Source organism: Tiliqua scincoides, chromosome 4 (assembly GCF_035046505.1).
Source record: "Tiliqua scincoides isolate rTilSci1 chromosome 4, rTilSci1.hap2, whole genome shotgun sequence".
NCBI classification, from domain to species: Eukaryota; Metazoa; Chordata; class Lepidosauria; order Squamata; family Scincidae; genus Tiliqua; species Tiliqua scincoides.
In genome coordinates this window covers 419,314-444,289 of record NC_089824.1, presented here as the reverse complement: position 1 = coordinate 444,289, position 24,976 = coordinate 419,314, and the positions used below count along the sequence as shown (strand labels likewise).

Sequence of the window (24,976 nt, the reverse complement as noted above, 5' to 3'; positions counted from 1 at the left end):
CCCTGCCCAGCTCTTTCTTTCTTTCTTTCTTTCTTTGCAAGGCCTGTGCTTTCCTGCGGGCTCCACTGCCCTGATGGTGACACCTTCTCTTTCTCTCAGGCATTTCTTTCTAGCTCCGCCAGAGAAGCCCCCCCGGCTCTGGGAGAACTCCTGGCCTGGTTGTCTGAAGCCAGCAGGTCTCGGCTCGGCCTGGGAGGAGGTCTGGATGCGGTGGCAGCTGCAGGTCCTTGCCGGTCCTCCCCCACCAAGGTAACTCCAGGGTGCTCTGCTGGGCTGAGGGAGTGCCGGTTCTGGCGAAGTGTGTGGGTGGATGGGGCAGAGTCCTCTCTGGTCCGAGGCTGAAGCCTCCCAAGGCCGCGTGTTCCCCTCCCAAACCTTGACTGTTCTTGGTGACTGCAGAGCGAGCTGCCCCCTTGCTGACCTTTGGCCCCAGCTCTCCCGTCTTCCCTGCTAGGCCATGCTAAGAGGGCAGTGGGGGAGGGTGGCCAGCGGTGGCTTCAAGGCTGGTGCCATTTCACGTGTGGATCCTTCCTCTGTCTCATCTCATCCCTCTTTCTGCATTTTATTGTAGTGTGCTGGATGGTCCATTTCAACTCTCTTCCCTGTTGTCGTGGATCTCATACCCCACTGTGGGGGGAAGCAGGACGGGAGTCCACCCCTCCTCCCTTTGCCTACTCAGTGGAGCAGTTAGGAGCAGCCTGGCCAATGGTTGGGGGCAGGGGGAGGCAGTGGCTGCAGCGCCCCAAATCCCCCCTTGGCCCAGCCAAGACCAGCTGATCTTCAGGCCCTGGAAGCAGGACTCCCACGCCAGCTCGCTGAGAGCTCCTCGTCCACAAGAGGGCTGCCTGCAGAAGCGCAACGGGATGAACCTTCAGAGGCGTCACTGTTTGGATGTGGGGGGTGGGGGAGCATGTGCTGAAGAGGGTGCTGGACGTGTCAGAGGCCTGGCCAGCAGGGCCATCACCAAGCCTGCCATGGCAAAGAAGCTGCTGCCCCGGCCCACCTGTTCCCGACGTGGGTGTGCTTTGCCCTTCCCTCCCCTTTGGGAAACTCTTCCCCTGGCGTTCTGAAAGGTGCCTTGCCGTCTCCTTCGGAAGCAATAAGAGGTGCGAAGGCAGCTCTAGGCCACGGCAAGAGGCCTGTTTTGGGCTCAAGGGGATCCTCTCTGGGCTTCTTGCCCTGCGCACTAGTGCATCTTCCAGCTCACTCTGCCCCCTCCAAGAGGGTCTTTGCCTCCCACCTGGAACTCCTCCCAGACCGCCTTGGGTGGCTCTCCTTCATCCCTCCCCTCCATCCTCCTCTGCGCCATGCTAGTCACACCATCCCATTTATCATTTGTATTCTTTGCTCATTAACCCATTTTTGATTTTGCATGATGTGCCACTAACGTGGGCCACCCGGTGTCCACATTCCGTGCCAGCCAGCACAGCCTGGCAGGGGCTTTCCTTGCTCTTGGGCACTGCGCAGGCCAGCCTCTCTTCTGTCTGGGGCTGCTCAGAGCAGAGGCTGGCTGAGTCACCTTCCAACTAAACTGTCTAGTCCCAGCTTGGTTTGGGGAGGCAAAACACTAAACCATGACTTGTAAATATCATGAAGTGTTTGTAAAAACCTGCAGTATGGAACCAGCATCTCCGCCAGTAAAGGAGATTCTATGAACTGGCCTCGTGTGGTTTGTGCACAGCTCACCCGTGTGGCAGCCCGGAAGGAGCTGGCCCTGGGCCCCAGCAGTCCTCCTCCTTCGGGCCACCCGAGGCCTGGGTTCACACCAGGCACTGCAGAGAAGGGGTGCTTGCAGGGCTGGTGGGAATTTCCTGCTGTTTGGGAGCCCGGCCAAGTCCTGTTGCTGAACCAGCAAGGTGAACCAGTCTGACACAGGAGCCCCTCCCTTGCTAAGCGGGCACTGCAGCTGGCTGAAGACTCTGCTGCTGTCTTGAATCACGGTTGTGCTGAGACTCTGCCATTGGCTCTGCAGAAGAGATGGTGACCATCACTGATTTGTGCCCCCCTCCCCCCCCCCGAAGCACAGAAGGGTTTCAGAATGCAAACTGCCTGCTCCCTGGGGCCTGTGGTTAAGGCATTTCTGCCCATCAGCGTTGCATACACACAACAGGGACCAAGTGGTACACCTGTGGGCTGGGCAGAAATGGGTTAACCAAGTCCTGAAGGGTTGGAGTCCACACCTCGGGGCAGGTTTCAGGGTATGACCTACAAGTCCAGTTAGGAGGGGAGGGGGTGGCTTTGAGAGCTTTGGGTTGGAGGCCATTTCCAGCAGGTGGCAGCCTGGGCAAGAAGCAGGTGGAGGCAAGCCATAGAATCGGGCAGGTTCTCCTGCAGGCTTTGGCCGCCACCACTGTGGATGCAGAACCCCCTCCCCTCCCCCCAGCAAGATCTTGACTCGCCACCGTCTAGAGCATGCCAGGACCTGGAATTGGGCAGCTGCTGTCAGTCAGAGGACAGCCTTGCTTGAAATGGGTGCTCTTCAGCAGCACCCTGAGAATCCTTGCGCTCTTCTGCCTCAGGAACACTGAGGAGGCGAGACAGGCGGGTCCCGGTTGGCGATAACCATCCCCTGGCAGTGGCAGCCAGACCTGAAGGTGTTTGCTCCCAGGCCAAAGACCTTTCACGCGCTGTCTTATTCGGCTCCGCTGCTTCCCCAAATGCAAGTGGTTTTTTAGCTATCATTTGAAAGGTGCTTCTTCGGCCTTCTCTGTGAACACTTTTTTTTTGGGGGGGGGGTGTTTTGTGGCTGCTTGCCACTTAAGAAACGGAGCAGTTGCAGAACTTCCTTTTGCCCCCCCCCCATAACTCACAGGAAGGGGTCTACTGGGACTCCCAGCGAGAGCTGCTGACTGGTTGAGGGAGTGGCAAATACCCTCCCAAAGTCCCCTGCAGTGACAGGGATGGGGAGGATGACTCACCTAGAAGGCAATACACACCCCTTATTTGCTGACCTCTGCTCTGACCCAGCTAGGGTGGTCTGCACTGACTGGCTGGGGTTCTCCAGGGCTTTCTTGGGCTGGGGTCTTTTCTGCCAGGGATTGAACTTGGGACTTGCTGCACACAAGGTGTGTCTTCTGTCACAAAGCTCAGGAGCTGCCACCAAAATGCCCTGTGCTGCATCAGCAGGAGCCACCAACCCCCTCTCACTCCCCTGGTTCCTGGGCCTAGAGCCCTGGGTGAGCGGGGGGGAGGGGAGGGGGCACCACCATCAGAGGTTGGAGCCGGGCCCAGGAGCCAGTGCAGTCTGACTGCACCTGGAAGGGCTTGGGCCTAAGCCTCCATGTCAAATCGCTGCAGCAGTCCTGCCCAGATGCACCCGCAGCCCGCGTAGCTGTGGCCAGACCCACCGCCTCCAGGAAAGGCACGAAAGGGCACTCGGCAGCCACGGCTGTGCAACAGGGCAATGCAGGTCCAGATCAGTGCCTCTGCTGGGTCCGGGTGCGTCCCCTCCCCCTACACACAGCCTGCAATTAAGCAGCCATTTCCAGGAACTGCCAGAAGAGGCTGTAACAGGCTCCTCTTGTGGGCCAGACCCACATCCTGCCTTTGGCTTGTCCTCGCCCAGCAGAGGAACTGCTGGCTTCGCTCTGTCCTGAGGCGACGTGATTGTGAGGGGGCCGCTTGTGCTTGTGGCAACCTGAGGAAGGGGGATGTACTGAGGAAGGGGGCCTGGGCTGCTTCCTCAAGGAGGCGTGGCACCTGAGAGTCTCCTCCACCCCACATTGACTGCCCCGATATTCGTGCAGGGCCGGTCAGCCGCAACGTGGCAGGATCCAGCCTCCTGGGTCACTTGCTCCTCTTGTACAACGAACCTTCTGGTGCCAAGAAAACTTCTGGGGAACCTTTTAGACGTGGTGAGAGTCGCTGGCCCTTTGGCGAGGGGACCACCACATCTTCGAGGGCTCCTCGCTTGGGTTGTGCGTTCTTCAGGCCTGTTTTCCCCACAGAAGTGAAAAGTGCAGGCCTAAGTGGAGAGAAAAGGCAGCTCCCGTTCGGGTCTTTGAGGCCCTGCCTGGAAGTCAAGCAAAGCTGTCTCCCCCTCCCTCTGCCACTTGGGGCTCAGGCCTGCCCTTGGACCAGGACCAGGACCGGGGGGAGGCAGGCAGGAGGAGGGCTAAACCTGCTTCCCTCTCTTTGGCAGCCACAATTCCACCATCCTTGGACGCCTCCCCACGCCTCCAGAACACAACCAGAAGCCACGTTCAGTTCATGTCCATGACTTCCGGTCACAGCCAGGAGGCGTGGGGAGGCCTTCTGCCCACTCCATTGGCCTTACCTGGTCTCAGAACATCTCTTGGACCCGACTGGAAGTCACAGATGCAAACCAGAAGTGGCTTCCAGTCGAGCCCAGGAGCCATTCAGAGGAGGTGTGAAGGCCCGTGGAGTGCCCCTCAGGCCGGTATGACTTCTGGAGGGCCTGGCGTGGCATCAAAGTGATGAGGCTGTTGCCCCATCCAGGACTGCCCCCATCCAAGCAGCAGGATTGTTTGGTAACCCTGGGGAGGAAGTCCTGGAACAAATCCCCATCCCCTGTGGATACTGAGGGCCCACTGCAGGCATTTTCTGAGGCCTACTTGATGCCAGTGTCCTGTTTACATTCCCCCCCCCCCCATTCCATGCAACTTGGAAACATCTTCTACACCTACTGCCTAATCCTGTCCCCACCATTTGTGTTGATGTGCTGACAGAGCTATGCACTTTATTCAGTGGTGATGATGGCGATTGGATGCTGCATGCATTCAGGCGGCCTACCTCTGTGCAAGTCTCCTAGTGGCCTATGGGTCTCCTCAGACCCACACCTGCTATGTAACTGGCATAAGTCTGGGGGTTGAAAGAAAAATAGGGGTCAGGGCCTGGCATATGTATTTGCTCAAAAGAGCCTTCCCCTCTAGCCTGCTCCTCATCCCCCCTCCCCACCCGGGAGCACGCTGAACCTCCCCCCTCTCTGCCACCCACTTACCAGGGCCTATGGAGTCTCCTGGAGCCACTGCCAGCTGTCTCACTGATTGCGGCAGCAGCCCAGCTCTTAGGCCACTGTAAAGTGACTAGGAACTCTAGGAAGTTGACAGGACCACCGGATTGGGACCTTCATGGGTCAATTCAAACTAGTCAAGAAGTTTGTTTTTGGACCCTGGTTTGCGTTTCTCTAGAGGCATGTTGTGCAGGTCCAGGACTGTCCCCTCCCCTTCCTGACAGCATTCCCTCGTGCTCAGGCTGACGCTCCCTGCCTTTGCATTCAGACAAGCTGCTGCTCACGTTTGGCCAGGTGCATCGGCTCCAGCAGGACAAATGCCCTTCCAGGCATTGCACAGCAGCTGTGCTCCACAACAAGCGCTATGTGGCCACCCCGTTTCTCTGCACCTTGACCGTGAACCCCTGGGTGCCTCAGAAGCCACCCTTGGAAGGTGGGTTGGCCCCCCAGAATGTGTTTGGGCCCCCCCCCCTTGGCTGGCTGAAGCGACTGGAAAAATCCCACCCAAGGTGCAAGAGGAAGAAACCCTGGACTCACCAAAACCAGGTCTTTCCCCACAGTGGACCGAGGACATCCCATCCACCCACCCCCTAGAGGGAGTCAGGTTGGGCATTGGCCCAGCTGCGCGACCATCAAGTGTGGAGCCACAAGTGGCATCCTGGCACAGCCAGCCCATAGGAGTGGTTCAAGAAAAATGACGTTCTGCTGCTCCTGGAGAGGGAAAGTTCCCCCTTTCTTCCCCCCAGTGGCCCATCAGCTGCCTTTGGGAAGCAGGTGACCAAGAGGCAGCACCCGTCCTGCCACAGCCATCCCGCAGCAGACCTGCAGAGCTTTGCTACTGGGGTACACAGCCATCAGGACTAGTGCCATGGATAGATCTGCCCCTCCCCCCTCAGAGCCATGCCGGTGAGTGGCCAGGAACATGTCAGCCTGATTCTGCACTGCATGAAGAAGGACTTGCTTTTGCCCTCCACAAGCTTCCTGCCTGTCAGTTTCATTGGCCACTCCCTGGACTTCTGTGGTGAGACATGGGCAAAAATAACTCTTCCTCCTTGCCAGGTGTAATGTCATGAGTCTCAATCACATCTCCCCTTGGTTGCCACTGGCTAAAAAGCCCCAGACACTGTAGCATCTTTTCCCTGCCAAGAAGGTGCTCCAGTTCCTGCCCAGTCCTTCTGGTCATGAGAACATAAGCCCTGCTGGATCAGGTCAAAGGCCCATCGAGTCCAGTTTCCTGTGTCTCATAATGGACCACCAGATGCCTCAGGGAGCACACAAGACGACAAGAGACCTGCATCCTGAGGATGTTGCACATACCCATCCTGGCTTGTAACTGATGAACTTTTCCTCCAGAAATCTGTCCAATCCCCTTTTAAAGGCATCCAGGCCAGATGCCATCACCACATCCTGTGGCAGGGAGTTATACAGACTAATTACACGCTAGGCAAAGAAATATTTTCTTTTGTCTGTCCTAACTCTCCCTCCAGTCAATGTTGGTGCATGTCCCTGGTTCTGGTGTTGTGTGAGAGGGAAAAGAGCATCTTGCTATCCATCCCCTGCATAGTTTTGTATGTCTCGATCATGTCCTCCCTCAGGCGCCTTGTTCTAGACTGAGGTGCCCCAAATGCTTGGATCCTTACACCTGTTCTAGCTCTTTTCGCTTCCCTCCCTTCTGAAAGCTGTGCAGTTAATACTGCCTGGTGCTTGTAACCCACTCCCCAGCCAGCCAGCCAAGGTCTTGCCCTCCTCTCCTGGGCCTGCTCCTCTGGGGAGGGACGTGGTCCAAGCCTGTGTACAGTGTCTGCGGGACCTCCTCGAGACACGGCAGAATCCTTCACCAGGCAGACGATCAGCACAAGGAGAGCAGGAAAGAGGGAAGGGGGCTTGTGGGAGGCAGAGGCCCAGCCAGCTCATTTGACACCTGGGGCCAAAATTGTTTGATACTCTCCCCCCCCCGCCCCGGAAAATGACAACATTATTTTCAGTGATAGTCATGACATTAAATGAATAATAATGGCCAAAAAATAAACATAGCGAACTTTTCCACAAGCAGGGGATGAAAGTCAGTGCCCTCCCTGCTGCTGCTCCCCTGCTGGAAGCACTCACTGACCTCCTGCCCCTACATCTGGAGGCTCAATGTAGCCATCATAACCGCTGATAGACTTACAGCCCCCATGAATGTTTGGAATACGCTTTCAAAGCCATCAGGCAGCCCAGTCCTAAAGCTGGTGCTGCTGCCAGGGGCAGCGGCGCCAAAGTGCTACCACTGCGTCCTGCGGCACCAGGGCAGCTGCTGGAGGTCTCCTTGGGGAGGGGACTTTCGTCCCCTTTTCCTGGGGAAAGCCCCAAGTCCAGACTGCCTGACAGAGAGTTTAGGATTTGGCAGAGCTTTGCTCCGCCGGTCCCGCCCCCACCCGTCCCGGTTCCTCCCTTGCCCTCCCCTCCCCCTGCCTCCCTTGCCCCAGAACGCCTCCCCCCACCCCTGAAGCCCTCACAACCACCTGGAGCTTTTACCTAACTCCAGGCAGCATCCAGCCACTGACTGGAGCTGGGCCGGCACCAGCACTGACTCGGCGCAGGGTGTCACGGGTGTGCCTTATGGCATGTTTGCACCAGTGCTGGCCCAGCTCAGGATTGGGCCCTAAGCCAGTGACCACCACCACCCAAACTTCCCATCCCCACATTAACTTCCACATGTTGGCAACCTTCAGTCTCAAAAGACTCTGGTATCGCGCTCTGAGAGGTGGTTCTGGCACAGCGTCTAGTGTGGCTGAAAAGGCCGATTCGGGAGTGACCATCCCTTCCACACTGGGAGCAAGTGCAGTCTGTCCCTGGTCTGTCTCCCTGGCTATGGGCCTTCCTTCTTTGCCTCTTTGCCTCAGCCTGTTGGCCAAGTGTCTCTTCAAACTGGGAAAGGCCATGCTGCACAGCCTGCCTCCAAGCGGGCTGCTCAGAGGCCAGGGTTTCCCACTTGTTGAGGTCCACTCCTAAGGCCTTCAGATCCCTCTTGCAGATGTCCTTGTATCGCAGCTGTGGTCTACCTGTAGGGCGCTTTCCTTGCACGAGTTCTCCATAGAGGAGATCCTTTGGGATCCGGCCATCATCCATTCTCACAACATGACCGAGCCAACGCAGGCATCTCTGTTTCAGCAGTGCGTACATGCTAGGGATTCCAGCACGTTCCAGGACTGTGTTGTTTGGAACTTTGTCCTGCCAGGTGATGCATGCCAGCATGCATCAGAGGCAGCGCATGTGGAAAGCGTTCAGTTTCCTCTCCTGTTGTGAGCAAAGAGTCCATGACTCGCTGTAGTACAGAAGTGTACTCAGCACGCAAGCTCTGTAGACCTGGATCTTGGTATGTTCCGTCAGCTTCTTGTTGGACCAGACTTTCTTCCAACTTCCAACCCCTCCTCTTATTAACTCCTCTCTTATTAACTTCCAACCCCTCCTCTTATTCAAGAAGCTGCAATAACTCTGTATGACCCAAAAGACTTTGCATCCAGGCAAAACCCATGAGAACCTTTTTCTGCTATCATTATGAACTTTCCATAGTTATTATTCTATTCCCAGTTCTCAGTCTCACCAGAATTCACAACAATGCCCTCAATAGTAATCCTTCCACCCATTGCCCCCCCCACTCATCTCCTTCCTTCCAACATAAACTTTCAACCACCACCCCAATATTAGCCCCTCACATGTCCCCTTCTCCCTGATCCCACCCTCCCGCCAGGTTCTGGGGTCCACTTTAAAAGTTATCTAAATCAGGGTGCAATCCTAACCTACTTTCCAGCACCGGCATAAGGGCAGTGTAGCGCCAAGGTAAGGGAACAAGCATTCCCTTACTTCAAGGAGGCCTCCGTGAGTGCCCCCCAACTGCATGATGCAGCACACGCCCCATTCTCACAGCTATGCCAGCACTCAAAAGTGGGTTAGAATTTGGGCCTTAGTGACCAACAACACCCAAACTTCCCCCCAGTGGCATCACTGGAGTTGGTGTCACCCAGTGCGGTAAATAACAGTAGAGGTCATCCAACAAATCAGTAACTAACCAAAAATCAGTGGCCCACTTGATGTCACTCACATAGAATCAAAGTTCTAGTACTAGCTCCGATGCATGGAAATGAGAGCTGACTCAAGACAGAGAACAAGGAAAATATCAAGAAAGGCAAAAAAATTTTTTAAGTGAAAATGGCTGAACAACAAGTGAAATTTTTTCCTGTAAATATTAATGGACTGAATTCTCCTCAGAAGCGCAAAGAATATTCCATCAATTATACCAAACCAAAGCATATTTTTTGCCTCAGACCCACACCAAAAGAAAAGGGGGGTAGCTACATATGTTAACCCCAAATTGGAACCTGAATTGAAGTGGCAATAGGAAGATGGGAGAATTCTGATTGTAAAGATTCAAGTTGGAAATGGCAGAAGAATTACAGTTGATTGACACGTGGAGAACACAATACCCAGAGAAAAAACAGTTCACATATTATTCAAATTCACATAATTCTTGGTCCAGAATTGATATGTGCTGGGCCTCCATATCCAGTTTAGATGGAATGTTTCAGACTGAAATTTTACCCAATACGTTTGCAGATAATAATCCAATTTTATTAATAATAAATAAAAAATTAAGGAGAAATAGTTGGAAGTTAAATACAACTCATTTGAATGATCAGAAATTTTTGAATCAAGCAAAAACAGAAATTGAATTTTTTTTTAAGACCAATTTTCATCCAAAAATTAAAACACAAATTGTATGGGATACGAGTAAAGCATTTTTCCAAGGATTAGCAATAAGAAATGCAGCAAAACAAAGAATTGGACAAGAGAAGAAAATTAAAGATCTTATACAAAGATTAGAGAAAGGTGAAATGGAAATACAGAAAGAACCTACAAATCAAAGAATTCAAAAAAGATTAAGAAGATACAACATGAAATTAAAATAATGCAAACGCAGGAGATGGAGAAGAAATTGAAAATGGCAAAACAAAATTTTTTTGAAAATGCAAACAAACCAGGAAGATGGTTAGCTTATAAGCTGAAAAAAGAAAGAGAAAAAAACTATATTAAGACATTGAAAGATTTGACTGGAAAAGAGAACACAGAATTAGAAGTAAAGAAAACAATTATTGAACAATTTTATCAGGTATTATATGGGAGAAAAAATATAGAACACCAGAAACAAACAGAATATCTGAAGAAAAATAATAGCATTAAAATTTCAGCTGATAATAGAATCTATTGGAAAATACAATTACTATAAATGAAATAACAGAGGCGATCAAAAGGCAAAAACTCCAGAAAATGCCAGGCCCTGATGGATTACCAGCTGAATATTATAAGAAATTTGAAGAAGTACTGTTGTTGCCATTCAAAAAAGTGATTGATGATATATGGGAGACTGGAGAAATACCAATCTCATGGAAGGAAGGAACAATTACTTTGATACATAAATCAGGCACGGATGAAGAAGAAATTAAAAACTATAGACCTATTTCACTTTTAAATACAGATTATAAAATTTTTGCTTCAATTTTAGCTACAAGATTAAAAAATATATTAAATCAAATAATTAAAGAAGATCAAACTGGTTTTTTTTTTTTTTTTTTTTTTTTTTTTACCAAAAAGGCAATTGAAAAACAATGTGAGAACTATAATAAACATATTGGAATTTTTTGAAGCACATCCAGATAAGAAATTAGTCCTAGTGTTTTTAGACGCCCAGAAAGCCTTTGACAATTTACATTGGGACTTTATGATTAACTGTCTTCAAGAATTATGTTTTGGTCCAAAATTTATTAAGATGATACAAGGAATATATTCAGATCAAAAAGCAAAGATAAGAGTAAATGGAGAATTGATGAGAGAGATCAACATTCAACAAGGAGTAAGACAAGGTTGTCCACTTTCACCATTGTTGTTTATTTTGACACTAGAAATGTTGAATAATGTAACAAGAGTAGATAACAGGATGAAACTGCTTAAAATGAAAAGTGAAGAATACAAATTACAAGCGTTTGCAGATGATTTGGTATTTATCTTGGAAGATCCACTTAACTCCATAGAATTTTTGACAGAAGACTTAAAAGAATATGGGGAAGTGGCAGGTTTAAAAATAAATTACCAGAAGACCAAAATGATACTTAAAAATATAAAAGACAATGATATAGAACGATTAAAAGAATCTGGACTACAAATAACAAACAAAGTAAAATATCTAGGAATTATAATTACCAAAAAGACAAGTACATTAACGGAAGGCAACTATATCAAATTAATGAAAGAAATAAAAAAAGATTTGGAGAAATATAATAAACTGCAATGATCCCTAATGGGAAGAATAGCTCTATTGAAAAGGAAAATATTACCAAAATTAATGTTTTTATTCCAGACTATTCTGATTATTTTGAAGAGAACTTTTTTTGAAGAAATGAATAAAATTACTACAAAATTAATCTGGCAAGGTAAAAAACCGAGAATAAGATGGAAATTACTCCAAGAGGATAAAAAAAAGAGCAGGATTTAGATTACCAGATTTACCACATTTTGGAATTATATTATCAAGCGGCAGCCCTAAACTGGATAAAAGATTGAGGACTCATACCAAATTCCAAAATTTTAATTTTGGAAGCACATGATTTACAAATAGGCTGGCACGCATTCCTGTTTTATGATAAAGTCAAACAGCATGGATATTTTAGACAACACATTTTAAGAAGATTTTTAATTTGGATATGGGAACAGATAAAATACAAGATGTACTCTAAATTACCCAGATGGATAAAACAGCTTGAAATAGCAACTAATCCAAAAAAAGACCAAAATAAATCATATAACGATCTGCTGAATATTAAAGGAGAGATTTTGAGTTAGAAGAGAAAGGAATAAAATTGGACTGGTGGAATGAAATGCAAATAAGAACAAGATTACAAGACCAAAAAAATAGGTTTTTATGAAGAAGATATAAGTTTTGATAAAATATTTTTGATTGATGAGGGGAAATATATAAAAAAAATGTACAATTTTCTCCTGGAGATAAGAATGGAGGACGAAATAGTTAAAGATGCAATGGTGCACTGGGCAAAAAAAATTGGATATTAATATATTGATGGACGACTGGAAACAAATTTGGAATATAAATATTAAGATAACTAAAGCAGTGTCTTTTAAAGAGAATTTATATAAAATTTTTTATAGATGGTATTTAATTCCAGAGAAATTAGCAAAAATGTATTCTGGGTCATCAAATAAGTGTTGGTGAAGAGGTTGAAGGAACCTTTTATCATATGTGGTGGACATGTGAAAAAGCAAAGAAATACTGGAAAATGATACATAAATTCTTGCAAGAGATATTGAATTGTGTATTACCATTCATACCAGAAATATTCCTCCTAAATGTGACATCAGAAATTAAAGACCAATATAGAAAATACCTTATTGTACATATTGTTACAGCGGCAAGAATACTGTTTGTGCAAAATTGGAAATCTACAGACGTGCCAACTAGATAAAATTTAATAGACAAAATTTATGAAATAGCAGAAATGGAAGTTTTAACAGAAAGAATGAGATTTAGGTAGAGTAAGAAAATATTGGAAGCCTTTTTATGATTGGATAGATAATTTTATTTAAACAATATCGAGTGTTTAGATAAATTTAAATTTTTATAATGGCAAATATGATAGCTTTTGTATTGAAGATTATTGTGTTTTTTTCAGTCATTTGATTACTTTTCTTTCTTTCTTTCCTTTTTTTGAATAATGCATGTTGTAATCTAGGGCCATATCCTTATGTGTAACCTGTGTAGTACTTGCCCAAAGTCTAACCCATTTTCCTCACCTGTATCTGTAATAAATAAATAAAACACGTAATTAAAAAAAAAAGGAAATGAGAGTTGATTCATACAACTATCTTGTATCCTTTGGGCCTCTTCAGCCTAGGAAAGAGACGCCTGAGGGGGGACATGATTGAGACATACAAAATTATGCATGGGAAGGACAGAGTGGATAGGGAGATGCTCTTTACACTCTCACATAACACCAGAACCAGGGCACATCCAGTTTTGAGTTAAGGAAATTCACTTTTTGTTACATAAGGCAGTTTCTGATTATCTGGCCATAAACTTGGAGAGGATACACATGATTTAGCAGGGTTTGTTTCATTACATTCTGCATGAAATTACCTATTAAATGATATATAACATTATGGTATTCATAAATACAAATTTTCTAGAAAGGTTTCCAATATTTTGCCACTAGTGCTGTCACACAACCCCCCCCCCATCATCCAATGCAGTCTGTCCCTGCCCCCACTAGCTACATCACTGGTGCGAGGTGCCCTAGCAGTCTGCAAAATCTGAAGCTGGAGTTGAGAGGTTTTTCTGCAGACCTGAGATGGCCTCTGCAAGGTGTGAGACCATTTCAGTGCACACACAGGGCTGCTTAGAGTAATGTTTCTCAAACTGTGCATCAGGACCCACTAGGTGGGTCGTGAGCCAATTTCAGGTGTGTCCCCATTCATTTCAATATTTAAATTTTAATATGTTAGACTTGATGCTACTATGGTATGTGACTGCATTTGGGGCAATGTTACAGACCTGTACTTTTAACAAGTTACTGTGTACGTTCTTTTAACAATGATAGTAAATGAGAAGCGTGGGTAGGATCGCAGCCTAGGATTGTTACAAAATTTCCTGCTTGATGATGTCACTTCTGGTGGGTCCTGACACATTCTCATTCTAAAAAGTGGGTCCCGGTACTAAATGTGTGAGTACCACTGGCTTAGAGTATTCAGGAAGGAGAAGTGGCAGGGTGTTCCACAGTCTAGAAATGTAGAGCCTGGAAAGAGGCTCGGTCCAGTCTCTAGGGCTGATTTGAGATCCACAGACTTCCCAAGGCAAAGGTCAGGAGAAAGCAGAGCACCCAGGCGGGCTACATGTTCTTTCCCCATGCTATGCAGTGGGTTTCTTCAGACCTACTGAGGCTGAAGCCTCTTGGGTAGCCCCCCCCACCCCGCACCAGGCATTAGACTGGCTCCACCTCTGCTTTGAAACCTCCTGGCTCCAGGGCAGGGCCCATGAAAGGGGCTACAGGGTAATTTATACCTGGACCCAGAGCCACAGGAGGAGGCCCAGACATTTCCTGGGACCTGACACTCTTTAAACATCTCATTGGACTTGCTGCCTGCATGAGATGCTGGGAGTGGTGCCGCACAAGCCACATGTGCTGGCTGAGGGATGCACACGCAACCTTCCTCACACAGTGTCAAATCAGGGAGGAGAGTGCCTGCCACAGTCTCTCTGTGGCTTGTGGATCTGCTAATCACGGCCTGGATGGGAGCTCTGGGACACAGCTGCGGGGCCACAACTGCTGCGGAAGGGAGCTCTGCTGCTCACTGGACACTTTCCATTCTCCTGAGAGCCTAAACACGAAGGTGCTCATTTGCTGTAATGAAAGATTCCTAAAGATTTTCTTTAGGAAAATGTTCCTAAAAAAACATTCCTAAAAATTTTATGGAAATGTTCCCTAAAGATTTTAGACTTGGAGAGAAACTTAGGAGTGTGTTTGGGTTTCCACTTTACTGTATCTAGCTGCTGACTCCACAGCAAGGCCTGGGGGGGGGGGTAAAGGGGGTAATTTGTACCTGGGCCCAGGGTCAGAAAGGGGGGCCCAGGAGCCAAAGGAGGGGACCCAGAAATTTCCTGGGACCTGACATTTTCCTATCTTACCTGAACTAACTGCCAGTGCATAATGCTGGGGCACAACCATGTGCATGCTGTGCTAACTGCTGCTGCAAGCCATACACACCAGGCCCAGGAAAGCGTCCATGACCCTCCTTAACACAGTGTCAAATCTGGCAGGAAACTGGCCTGCTACAGTAGCTCTTCGGCTTGTGGATCCCATAACCATGGAGGAGTGTATAGAAGCTCCGGGACCCAGCTGTGGGGCTACAGCTGCTGCAGAAGTTCATTTTGATCCATTCTAGTGGGAGCCTAAATACGATGATGCTAATATTCCGCAATCCATTTTCTATATTTCAAAAATTTTAGAGAGACTTAGGAGTGTGTTTGACTTTCCATATTACTTTATCCAGCCACTAATGCCGCGAGGTCGGGTAGACCTGGACTCTGCATCAAGAAGCCTAGTAAACCTGAGCTCCAAAGACTTGGGTTGTCAACACCCTCCCCTGCCCTATTTTGCCCCCCCCCACGTTCTGCCTGCCCCCATTGCCCCCCCTTCCTCTTTGGGAAGGGGCCCAGAAGAAACTTTGTACCCCCTGCTAAAATTCCTCTCATAGGCCCTGCTCCATACAGGCAGGCAGACCTGAGCTCCACATTGGGAAGCCTGGTAGACCTGGGCCCCAAAGACTTTCCTGGCTCTTGCCACTCTCCACAACTATTTCACTCCTTCTCAGAAGGGGCCCAAAAGAAACTTTGTACCCCTTGATAAAATTCCTGCTCCAGGATGACCCAGCTGGTGGCACACTTGTCCAGTCCCCCGTGGTGTGTTCTTTTCTCCCACAGATGTCTTCCACCCCGGAGCCTGCTGACCTCTCAGGGAAGAACGCAGACGCCTCAACTCCCACCACAGAGCAGGGACTGCAGAGGTAAGAAGGGGCCTTACAGGCAAGCAGATGCCACCCTGCCCGAGAGAGGACCTTTCCAGGGCTTGAACAGGAGCCAGGGCGAATCCCCCCCCAACCGGGACAGGGACAGGAGGGGAGGTGCTGTTGACACAGAAGCACCATCCTCCCTGCCACTCCTCTCTCCAGGTGAGGTATGAACCCACCACCCCTTTCTGCTGCAATCCCCCCCCCCCCGTGTGTGAATGTGATGCAGTGGATTCTTGTGTGGGAACATGACCCCACCCATGTGGCTTCTGGCAGTCCTCTTGGGGGTCCCATTGAGTGCTGCCAATGCTGGGGAGCCTGCTGAGGGCCGACCCTTGCATGGAAAGGGGCCTGTAGCCAGACATGCAGGTGCAGAGATGCAAGTCCAGCCATTGTTTGCTGCCTGCATACTTTTAATAAGTACCGCTGATCAGCCTCAGTACGAGGCAATGAGCAGTTTAAATGCACGTGTACTCACATTAGCATATGCAAATGAGTATCCCCCACCCCACCCCTAGTATGGACATTCTGTGCTTGTCTCAGAGAGTGGATGGAGGGCTTCCCACTGGGAACCCAGGAGAAGAGCAGTGGCTGACAGAGAGGGCATTGCTTGGCATCACTGGCTGGCACCACCTGCTCCAGGCACAGTGCCAGGGACAGAGAGCATCTCAGATAGTGCCAGGGGGCCATCTTGGGTGCTAATCTGAACAGGCCCAGATATGACCGGAAGTGATGTCATCAAGCAGGAAAATTTTTGACAATCCTAGGGTGCAATCCTACCCACCCCTACCCAGGAGTAAGTCCCATTGACTATCATTGATAAAAGAATATACATAGTAGCCTGTTAGAAGTACAGGTCTGTAACATTTCCCCAAATACAGTCACATACCATGGTAGCATCAAGTCTAATATACTAAGAATAAAACATTGAAATAAATGGGGACCCACTTGAAATTGGCTCGTGACCCACCTAGTTTGAGAAACCCACAGTTTGAGAAACACTGCTCTGGATGACAGCAGGGCAAAGGAAGGAAGGAAGGAAGGAAGGAAGGAAGGAAGGAAGGAAGGAAGGAAGGATGTTCCCTAGCGGGCGGGCAGCCTTCTGAAGCAGACTCAGGTACCTCCTTGTGGCAAGGGGCTGGGTCCCTGAGGGGGAGTTGTCCAGCTGGAAGGAGCCCTTTTACCAGGAGAGGGACTAGAACGAGTCACCAGGGGAGCCTCAGTGGCACTTGGGCCAAGCAGGGTGCCACATAGTCCACTGCGCAGAGACCCAGGTCAGGAGCCAGAACTCTGTCACAGACCAGCTAGAAGTAGCTCTGCTGGGCTGGCCTGTGACAGAGGGTTCCCCTCCAGCAGTCCACCCATTTAAACACACCCACACTGGGCCCTGTGCATCAGTGCTGGCACCTGTCACACAGTTGCCTCAACAGAGCTGCCATAATGCTGCCCTCACAGTTCACCCCTGCACTGGTGGTTTGTTCTATATGCCATGGCAGCAGGAAATGGTGACTCATGAGCAACAAGGAGCTTCCTCCCCCCCCCCCCAGCCTGAGGAATTCAATCCTAGGGACACTGCAAGCCCTGAGCCTTGGTAGAGAGGGGCCCCCCCCTGCAGAGTCCCACCCACAGACCAGCTGAATTAAGAGACAATCAGGGAGGCTGAAAAGGGATCCCTGTCTGTTACCAGAGAGATCACAAGCGTCATCAAGTCGGAGTTTGTATTGCACAGTCTTGAGGATGGAGCAACATCTGAAGAGAACCACACAAGTGGGGTGCCAACCATCTCATCCCAGGAGGGCTCCTGTGTCTTTCCAAGCTATGTGACAGCCAAGCAGCAAGGGTCTGGCTAACCATGTGGTATCAATTTTCTGGTTTGGGTACCCATGTGGACAATTTTCACAATGGATAGAGGTGAAAAACAGGGTGCCCCAAAGATCTGTCTTGGGACCTGTACTTTTCAACCTGTTCATAAGTGACCTGGAGACAGGGTTGAGCAGTGAGGTGGCAAAGTTTGCAGAGGACACCAAACTTTTCTGAGTGGTGAAGACCAGAAGTGATTGTGAGGAGCTCCAGAAGGATCTCTCCAGACTGGCAGAATGGGCAACAAAATGGCAGATGCGCTTCAATGTCAGTAAGTGTAAAGTCATGCACTTGGGGCAAAAAATCAAAACTTCACATATAGGCTGAATGCAGTGTTTCTCAAACTGTGGGTCGGGATCCACTAGGTGGGTCGTGAGCCAGTTTCAGGTGGGTCACCATTCATTTCATTAGACTTAATGCTACCATAGTATGTGACTGCATTGTGACCCAGTGTGCAGTGAAGAAGGCCAATTCTAAGCTTGGGATCATTAGGAAAGGGTATTGAGAACAAAATGGCTAATATTATAATGCCGTTGTACAAATCGATGGTAAGGCCACACCTGGAGTATTGTGTCCAGTTCTGGTCGCCGCATCTCAAAAAGGACATAGTGGAGATGGAAAAGGTGCAAAAGAGAGCGACTAAGATGATTACAGGGCTGGGGCACCTTCCTTATGAGGAAAGGCTACGGCGTTTGGGCCTCTTCAGCCTAGAAAAGAGACGCTTGAGGGGGGACATGATTGAGACATACAAAATTATGCACGGGAAGGATAGAGTGGATAGAGAGTTGCTCTTTTCCCTCTCACACCACACCAGAACCAGGAGACATCCACTAAAATTGAGTGTTGGGAGAGTTAGGACAGACAGAAGAAAATATCTCTTTACTCAGTGTGTAGTCAATCTGTGGAACTCTTTGCCACAGGACATGGTGATGGCATCTGGCCAAGATGCCTTTAAAAGGGAATTGGATAAATCCCCTTTTAAATCCTGGGTTATGATTCATGATGTGTAAAGTGCAACCTCCTGATTTTAGAAGAGAGTTACCTCAGAATGCCAGATGCAAGAGAGGGCACCAGGATGTAGGTCTCTTGTGGCTCCCTGAGGCATTTGGTGGGCCACTTTGAGATACAGGAAGCTGGACTAGATGGGCCTTTGGCCTGATCCAGCAGGGCTCTTATGTCCTTATGCCCTTATCACTTTCTGTCATGGAGTTTGGGAAGCAACAAGGGCCTGCCTGGACCAAGTGAGCCAGCAACCCCACAGGTTTTGCAGCTGGGTTCATGGTGGGCGCTAGTTCTAGGCATCCTGGGGGCTTTCCCTGTGGCCTGCGCCTCCAGCCGTGCGGAAGGTCCTGCATCCTCTTCCCCTGCTGGATGGCTGCCTGTGGAGAGCAAACACCGAGCGCTGAGCAAGACACAGGCGGCAGCAGCAGCAGCAGCAGCAACAGAGCGAGCATCCCTGGTGCTTGTGGAGAGAGCGGTGCACTGGAGTGCTATGGCTGAGAGCACGATGGCTTGGAGTGCTACCCTTCCCCTTCCTGTGGGGCAGTGGCTGCACTGCAGCTCTGTGAGAAATGCTTGTTCTGCCCAATGGGGCCCCGCTGTAGTCTCAAAATGAAAGGGCTCCACGTGCCCGCTGACCAGCAGCAGCAATGGCTGGAGTCTCCGGCATTCACCAAAGGAGAGCAGACACCCACTGTGCATATGGAAGGAGTAAGAGGCAGCGCCATTTATTCACCAAGGACACATTTGGGTCTGCAGGTGGCAGGCCGTGGCATCCTCTCTCTTCTGTGCCTTGCTGATGTGGGTCCCTGCTCCTCCTGGTTGAGGCTCTGCCTTGGTGCTTGTGTTTGGAATCTTCCTGGGGCAGAGTCCCTGCAAGAGGAACTCTGAGAAGAAGTGTGCAGTGTCTTGCCACACACGTCGCGAGGGCAGCAGACTGTGTGTGCAAAGTGCCTTTCTCCCTAGAACCCCTCACTGCAGTTCCCATGTGCATGTGTGCCAACTGTGCACAACGTGAGGCCAGAGAGGCATGCCTCTGTGCTATGCATCCTGTCTTGGCCGTTCTGGTCTCCCTGGCAAGGGCATTAGTGCTGGCAACTGGCTGCCAAGTGTAGCTCGTGTCCTACGCTCTGCTGTGGAAAAGTAGCAGGAGCGGGTGGTTCTGGGGCTTCTCCTCCCTTCTTTCCGGTGGGTTTTGTGCCTCCACCAGCACTAATGCCAGCGTAGCATTTTCCTGTGTCTCCGCTCTCTGAGGGGGCGCATGTCAACTCCTCACTCCTCCCATGTCTTCGCTGCATTTGGGGGTTCACCTGGCACCAGCTGTGCTGGCATCTGCGGTGTGGCCACTTGCAGCCCTTGGGATGCACTGATGGGACTGTTGCTGTGACAACCACTGAGGCCGCAAGCTGCGTCCTATGCTGCTCATGTGACTTTTCAGAAGTGCAAGGCTGTGCCATGGGGGGGCTGCAGCAGGATCTGACTGTGCTTTCACTCCCAGGGACTGGCCAAGGGGTGACTGGAAGGAAGATGGCCCGGACCTGCCTGAGCAGCTGCTGTTCCTGCGCTGCTGGCTGGATGCCCTGGAGAAAAGGCTGCCCCCCTGCCTGCAGGACCGGGACCCGGTGGCGGAGGTAAGGGGGGCTGTTCCTGGTCCCCTCCCCATGGCTCCCTTTTCTCTGTCGAGGCTTTCCAAGACCTGAGCTTGCCAGCTCAGCTGCGCGAAGCAGCCTCTGCGATCTGCCTGTCTCTGTCCAGAGCTAAGGAAAAGTGGAAGATGTGAGCACCAGGCAGTGGAGTGGCAGAGTCCGTGGTTGCTGGCGTGGGCTGCTGGAGGAGGAGGCGTCTCGCCACGTTGTGCTTCCTGGCAGCTCCTGGACCGCCTCGCTATGCAACTTCAGGCCCAGCGAGAGCCTGCCTCTGAACCCTGGCGGCAGCGGAGCCACAGTGGAGGGCAGCCTGCTGTGCTCTCCTCCTTACGGTCTTTGTGGGAAAGAGGGGGCTGGCCTAAGCGGATTCTCTGGGGCCCAAGAGGCCTCCTTCCACCAGCACCCCCATGGTCAGTGAAGACTGGCTGCTCCCCAAACAGGCCTGTCCAGGCTTTGTTGTTCTGAGGGACACAGCGGTGTCTGGCTTGACCCAGGCCCAAGCTGGCCCCGCTAGCCAGATCCCTCCTCCCACTGCACAGTCCTGCAGGGACAGCCAGCAGCATGGCCAGGTTTGCATGCTGGCAACCCCTCCCTCTTGGAGAGCTGAGGACTGGCCTGGCCCAGGGACCCTTCTCCTGCCCTGCCGCCACCACTTGGCAAAGGAGTCCTGCCTTGCTGGAGGGGACGTGCCGCTCCCTCTGCAGAGGTCGCTGTGGCCTCCTGCCTCCTTCTCCTCCGGTGGGCAGGCAGCAGGTCCTCGACCCTCCAGGTAGCAGCAGTCAAGGAGTTACACCCTGCTCCCCATGCCCTTCTGCCCAGCTGTCACACACACACACACACACTCGCCCCCACTGCCAGCTTGCTGAAAGGATTCCCTCCCCGGCTGCCTTTTGTTGCAGGCCTGCTCTGCACATGGGCTCCCTCCACACCCCTGAAGGCACACACAGAAAGGCCCATTCATGCTGCACAAAGCCTCCGCTCAGAAAGTACCATCCCCCCCAGCTCTCAGGATCCCTGCCAATGGGGGTTGAAAGGGGACTCATCTCTGCCAGCCAGGAGCTGCCCTCCCTGCCTTGCCCGGTCTCATGAGGAGGATGCACTCTGCACACTCTGTTTGGCGAGAAGGGCCTCTCCGAACCCCAATAGCCAGCTGCATAAAGAGTTTGCTTGCGCAGCGATGGGGTGGGAGAGAGTCTGCTGGGTGGCCCTTGGCGAGTGTGAGCAACTGCTCCTGCCCCTCCCAGCAGGGCTGGGATGGAAATGGGAGAGACACGCAGGGGGCATTGCTCCAGGAGGCCCGGCTGCTTTAAAGCTGACCGTTGGATGCTGGTGGCAGGAGTGCTACTGTAGTGGGGTAAAGATCAGAGCAGGTGCAAAGAACTCCAGAAGGACCTCTCCAAACAGGGCTGGTCACTGATCGCTCTGCGATGGCAAGCTGATTGCCCACTGCCACAGCCAGGATCTCTCTCTTAGGGAGACAGTGAGCAGAGTGTCTGCTCTTGTGGACCTGCCTGCACGCCTGCCCCGTGCCTGTCTGGCCTGAAATGGACCCCACGGAAGCAACTGGCGGTGATGTCATCCTGTCACCACCAGCTACTTGCAGGAGGAGCCACACTTTGTGGCAGGTGCTATCAGCCGTGGGTGTCTGCCATGTGTTGGGATGAGTAGGGGGGTCATGGGGGAGGGGCCAGGGAAGCCTGTGCCACAACGTTCCCTGCAGCTTCCAAGGCGGTCCCTGTCTCCAAACTGGGCGAATGGGCAACCAAATGGGGTTGACAACTGTTCAGTGCTGCACAGGGGGGCCACAGTCCCAGTGTCACAGCTACGCTGATGGGGTCTGAGCTGTCAATGCTGGAGCAGGAAAGAGATCTTGGGGAACAGCTCCACGAACTGCCAGCTTCCTGCGCAGCAGCAGGGAAGACAGCAAATTCCATGCAAAGGGTCACGAGGGACAGAACCCAGACTCGGACTGCTAATATCATGTCATCTCCAAGCAAATTTGGCTGCGGCCACATTTGGAATCCTGCGTCCATTTCTGGTCACCACACCTCGAGGAGGATCCTGGGGAGCCGGGAGGGCAACCAAGGCGGTTAGCGGGTTGGAGCACCTTCCTTTCTAGGAATGGCAATGAAGGGGGACACACTGAGACCCACAAAATGACCCACGGAGTGGAGAGCTTTTCTCCCTCCCCCTCAAAACTGACTGGCAGGCATTCAGGCTGTCAAATGGAGATCCTTTTTCACCCAGCACCTCACTAGTCTGTGAGATTCCTGGCCACTGGATGTTGCTGGGATGGCTTCCAAAGGGGATCTCTGCACACTTCCCAGAGGAAAGGCTACGGCGTTTGGGCCTCTTCAGCCTAGAAAAGAGGCGCCTGAGGGGGGACATGATTGAGACATACAAAATTATTCAGGGGATGGACAGAGTGGATAGAGAGATGCTCTTTTCCCTCTCACAACACCATAACCAGGGACTTCCGCTAAAATTGAGTGTTGGGAGAGTTCTGACAGAAGAAAATATTTCTTTACTCAGTATGTAGTCAGTCTGTGGAACTCTTTGTCACAGGATGTGGTGATGGCATCGGGCCCAGATGCATTTAAAAGGGGATTGGACAAATTTCTAAAGGAAAAATCCATCACGGGTTACAAGCCATGATGCGTATGTGCAGCCTCCTGATTTTAGAAATGGGCTGTGTCAGATGCAAGGGAGGGCACCAGAATGAGGTCTCTTGTTATCTGGTGTGCTCCCTGGGGCATTTGGTGGGCCGCTGTGAGACACAGGAAGCTGGACTAGATGGGCCTATGGCCTGATCCAGTGGGGCTGCTCTTATGTTCTTAACTACAATTCCCAGGAAGCCTTGCAGGTCTCTTGTTATCTGGTGTGCTCCCTGTGGCATTTGGTGGGCCACTGTGAGATACAGGAAGCTGGACTAGATGGGCCTATGGCCTGCTCTAGTGGGGCTGTTCTTATGTTCTTAACTACAATTCCCAGGAAGCCTTGCAGGTCTCTTGTTATCTGGTGTGCTCCCTGGGGCATCTGGTGGGCCGCTGTGAGATACAGGAAGCTGGATTAGATGGGCCTATTGCCTGATCCAGTGGGGCTGCTCTTATGTTCTTAACTACAATTCCCAGGAAGCCTTGCAGGTCTCTTGTTATCTGGTGTGCTCCCTGGGGCATCTGGTGGGCCGCTGTGAGATACAGGAAGCTGGACTAGATGGGCCTTTGGCCTGTTCCAGCGGGGCTGTTCTTATGTTCTTAACTACAATTCCCAGGAAGCCTTGCAGGTCTCTTGTTATCTGGTGTGCTCCCTGGGGCATCTGGTGGGCCACTGTGAGATACAGGAAGCTGGACTAGATGGGCCTTTGGCCTGTTCCAGCGGGGCTGTTCTTATGTTCTAGAGACTTCTGATAGCGACAGCTGAGCATGACCTCGAGGATCAGGGGAGTCTCCCTCTCCCAACAGCAGCTGCTGCTGTGGAGCAAAGGTGGAGAAGGGTCAGTTGCCCCTCTCCCCTGCTTGGGGATGTCTGCATTTGGGCAGCTGATGTGTGGGACTGGGTGGGCCCCTTGGGTGTGATCCAGCAGCCTCTGGATGAGCATGCAGCCCATTTGAGTCAGGGAGCTGCAGCTGCTGCAGAGTCCCACAGTAGGAGCTCCTGCATTGCTGCCTGGAGTGCCTGAGCTGCGGGTTCATCCCTCAGCCCAGTGGGAAGGGGTGCTCATTGGCCTGAAATCGGGACCATGGCCTTTACAGGGCTGCTTCTGTTGTGGGCACCCTGCTGCAGCTGCGCCCACCACCAGAGCTGTGGCTGGTGAACCTGAAGTTGTCTTCCCCGAGGCCGCCCATCTGGCCCCACAATGCAGACATCTCCACAACGAAGACTGGGGAGTGCTGGGTTCAAATCAGCCACAGGTGCTCACTAGAGCCACTCACCAGTCACTCCGTTTGCCCAACCTACCTTGCAGGGCCGTTTCGAGGATACATGGGGGGGGGGCGCCTGCTGCCCTGAGAGCTCCCTGGGGAAGGGCAGGGCAATGTCTGAGGCCACTTCCCTGGAGAGGCTGCATCCAGACAAGCCAAGCCAGCAAGCGGTGCTGGGTCTGGGGGAGGTCGCCCTCCCCGGGCAGGAGCGACGACGGCACTGCGGGAGGCCGGTGGGGCCCTTCCGCGCCCCCTCTGCGGCGCCTCCCGCCCGAGCTGGAACAGCCGAGGCGCCGGGACGGAGCTGGTGGCCGAGGGGCCTCTGCCTCCCCTCCCCTCCCCTCGCCCCCTCTCTCGCGCATGGCTGGGAGCCCCGTCGGGTTTCCCCAGTAACGGCGATTGTCTGGCGGGGCAGCGCAGCTGGTGCGCCTGAGTGCGAGCGCGGCTGCCGGGGTCAGCGGCCGGCGCCCCCGCTCGCCAGAACCACCTGCTGCCCGGGCAGAGGAGGGCGGCCAGCGGCGCGGCCGTGCAGGTAACGTCGAGGGCCTGCCGGGGCCCGGGACTCCGCTCCCTGGGCGGGCGGCGGGGGTGGGGCGCGCCGGGCCGGGCGGGGGCCCCTGGCTGGGTAGCTGCCGCCGCCGGCTCCGAGCCGAGCCCGGGGGCCGCCCTCCCGTCGGCGGCCCGTGCTGCTCCGCCTTAGGAGCCTAACCCTAACCCTAAGGCGAGTGCGCTGCCGGGCGGCCCCACCCGCGCTCGGCCGCTTTGCCTCGCCAGAAGCGCCCGCGCTGGAGCCGGCTGGAAGGCGGGCTGCCCACGAGGCCCGGTGGCGTCGGGCGGGCCGTGCTGGGCGAGCCGGCTTGCAAGGCAGCCTCGCCGTCCGCAGCCGGCGCGGCAGGTGGCTGGCGAGGGGGCGGCGGCGCGGAAGCCCGCCGGGCTGCCGGTGACCTGGCGGCGCGGCTGCTGCTCTCTGT

General features: G+C 52.0%; 1 protein-coding gene across 1 annotated transcript in view; it reads left to right on the top strand.

Moving 5' to 3' along the window:
* The window catches only part of PLEC (plectin), a 104,853-nt gene extending 104,662 nt beyond the window's left edge, over positions 1–191 (top strand). Inside the window, 1 exon segment of the mRNA XM_066626466.1 lies at positions 100–191. The gene's annotated coding sequence lies outside the window, so the exon portion shown is untranslated.
* The last annotated feature ends 24,785 nt before the right edge of the window (positions 192–24,976 follow it).